The sequence below is a fragment of the Penaeus monodon genome, chromosome 1 (assembly GCF_015228065.2).
Source record: "Penaeus monodon isolate SGIC_2016 chromosome 1, NSTDA_Pmon_1, whole genome shotgun sequence".
Lineage (NCBI taxonomy): Eukaryota > Metazoa > Arthropoda > Malacostraca > Decapoda > Penaeidae > Penaeus > Penaeus monodon.
This window is the reverse complement of record NC_051386.1, coordinates 60,281,060-60,284,576: the sequence shown is the minus strand read 5'-3', so window position 1 is coordinate 60,284,576 and position 3,517 is coordinate 60,281,060.

Below are 3,517 nucleotides of genomic sequence, written 5' to 3'. Positions count from 1 at the left end.
TTCACAAGCATACGCACACATATACACAAAAGTATATATAACTATGTAAAAGTACATATGTATGAATGTATGTACATTTACATTCACACACACACACACACACACACACACACACACACACACACACACACACACACACATATATATATAATATTTATTATATATATATATATATATATATATATATATATATATATTATATATATATATACTTCCATACTTTTGTGTATGTGTGTGGATGCATGTGAAAAACAGATAAACGTCTTATGAAATATTGAATAATTTTACCCATGTCAAATATTATGACTAATCATTCTACAAAGTTTAGCTCATATCTTCTCTTGTTTATCTTTATGTTTATCATTTTCCTTTTTATTATCATTTTCTATTTCTTTTTCTTCAGTTTACGATAGTTTACTAATTTTGAAGAAGGTCGTAATGATCACATAAATTTGTCGAAGGAACAGTAAGTTGCAGTGTGTGGGTGAGAGAGAGAGAGAGAGAGAGAGAGAGAGAGAGAGAGAGAGAGAGAGAGAGAGAGAGAGAGAGAGAGAGAGAGAGAGAGAGAGAGAGAGAGAGAGAGAGAGAGAGAGAGAGAGAGATGTATTAGCTTATTTGCTGTTTGTGTGATTTGTAGATCATTTGCTATGTTAGTTTGTACATGATTATAACACTGCATATATCTGTATAGTTCTCGAGATGTTTACATGTTTACTCCATTAAACAGTGTGTGTGTGTGCGTGCATGCAGTTATGCTTATCTATTGTATTTTGGGATGTACAAGACGATGAAAATGTATGCTTGTACACATCACATACCCAATATACTTAAGCACACGTGGATGCCATCAGTGAGACTGTATTTTAGCGTGCGCGTGTGAGGAGAATATTAACCTGATATACACGTGCAGCTGTGTGTATCTGATCGCGGTTAATCATGGAAGTGTCGTGGTAGGCCTAGCGAATCTCATCATTTATTCAGAATGACTCAATTTCTCTTAATAAAGCCGTAAACAGATTGTCAGGTGCCATCAATTGCACGCTGACTCCTCCCACGTAATGTCAGGCTCCGCCCATCTGCCCGTGTCTCCGCCTCGATCTGATAGCTCCACCTACTCCTTGGTCTCGGAAGCTCCGCCCACCGTTCCGGGTGCCGCACTCGATCTTTATTGCCGGGTTGCGTTCCGTCTCCGGCTAATTATGATTGTTAGCTCGTCTATTACACTTTATTTCTTTACCGGAGCACTTTCTGCTCAAATCGCGCTGATATATACGTTCTTTAGAGGTTATTACAGACAGGGAGCGAGGACTTCTGGCGGTAAATCAGGAAGCGAAGAGAACCGAGCGCTGATTTCACCTGACGTACTCTCATGTCAGGACAAAGTTACTTGCCTTTTTTACTTCGTCTTTCAGATCATGATTTTTGTTATGAGATCACCATTCGCTAGAAATAACGTAAAAAAGTAGTTTCTTCGGGAAGTATTTTGCGTGTACAGTTGTGTTATTACTTTCTTCTGTGAGCATGTATTCTTATATGTAGACTAACGTGTTTAATCCTGCCTTCGTGTAGCGGTTAAACTTGGACGCTTTTCTGAGTGATATATTTTCTTATCTTTTATATCGAATTAAGGTTCTGTACCCTTGCTCGTCCTCGCGATAATCATTGTCATTGCTTTTTACTTGGGTTGAATCTAGCTATATGGAATGTACTTTGTGCAGTATTCACTTAAACCATTCGCGTGTCAATTCTGAGATGCACAATAACAGTCAGGTAAACATAACATATTCAACAGTCTAATTTTCTTTCGTTCTAGCATGGAGAGTTTTGGCGGAATAGATTTGTGGTATCAGGATGTTTATATATATAAAAAAAAAGATCAATTAACCTCAAGGATATTAGGCACGGTTTGTATAAGATTTTTTATAAGATTTCAAAATCTGAAGGCGGCGAGAGAGGCAAAGGGCGACATAACGAGACGTTTTAACCATCGATTGCCAATAGGAGTGAGACGTCTTAGCCGAGGTCACAGCGACGGGGTGGATGGTGCGGCTGTGGTTGAGTTGAGATTGCGAGTACATTGATGGGGCGAAGATAGTGCGTGGATGAAATAAAGGAAAAAAAGGCCTAGGGAAGAATGGAGATTGGGGAGGTGTGTGTATCGAGAGGAGCCGAATATAGGCAGGTAAGAACTGAAAAGAAAGGAAGGGAAGAGAGAGAGAGAGAGCGTTTGAGATTTTGAGATGGAATAAAGAATGGAAGAGAGAGAGAGAGAGAGAGAGAGAGAGAGAGAGAGAGAGAGAGAAAGAAAGAAAGAAAGAAAGAAAGAGAGAGAAATATGAGAGAGAGAGAGCGAGCAAGTAGGGGAGGCAGGGGAGTTAGATGACTAAGCTAGTTACTAGGAAGAAAAAAAAAGGGAATTAGGCAGAGGAGAATTTCTCGACCTAAGTTAATTAAAGCAATTGATGGAAGTCCTGCGTCGTTTATTTTTAGCATCTATTCTATCTATTTATTTATTTTCAACACATAATCACTCATAACGAAAAGGGAAAGAGACATTCGCCAGCGCGTCATGTATCCCATACACACAGAGACACACGCACACGCACACACACACACACACACACACACACACACACACACACACACACACACACACACACACACACACACACACACACACACACACACACACACACACACACACACACACACACGCATACACATACGCACACACACGCACCTGCCCTCCCTCGCTGCGCCACGGATGGATGAGTGAGCATGCGCAGGTTACGGGAGCTTGCGGCACGTGTGATGAAAGTGGCTGCGGGTGACAGAGAGTTGCGTCGTCCGTGTCGTGTGCAGGTAGTACCTCTTCCTCCTCCCATGGTCACGCACGACCACGCACCGCCCTCGAGCTCTGTGTCTACGCTCAGCAACTTACGTGTTTGAAAGAGTGTTCGGCAGTTTGTAATCGAGAGAGAGGGGAAAAAAAGACCACCCGACACCTTCGTACAACTTCTAATTAACGAAAACCCTACCGAGTTTTGTTTTTATTTCTCTGAGACTCGAATGCTCTCGCGTCCTTGCTTCTCCCAGCGGTAACTCGACCCTCCCTTGCCCTCTCATGTCAGCCACCTGTTTCAAGGAGGCGTTCGAACATCCTTTGGCCCGCGCAGCCGTGGCTCTTGGCGCCGGCGTGGGTACGTGCCTCGGTGGCTCCTGGCGACGGGACCCACAGAAGGGCACTTGGCATTCTCTTCGGCCGAACGCGAACGCAGAAGGCGGAAGGTCACTCGCGCCATACTTCTACACAGGTATAATCGACCTTAGGGACTCCATATTCGGTGTTTTTTGTCTTGTTTTTAGTTATCTGTTTAATTGTTTATTTTCTTTTTTATCGGGATATATCTCTCTCGTGCTATTGTCCTGATGTGTTAATATGAGTGCATTAAGGGTGGTTGTTGTTACTATTGTTATTGTTGTTATTATTATCATCATCATTATTATTATTATTAGT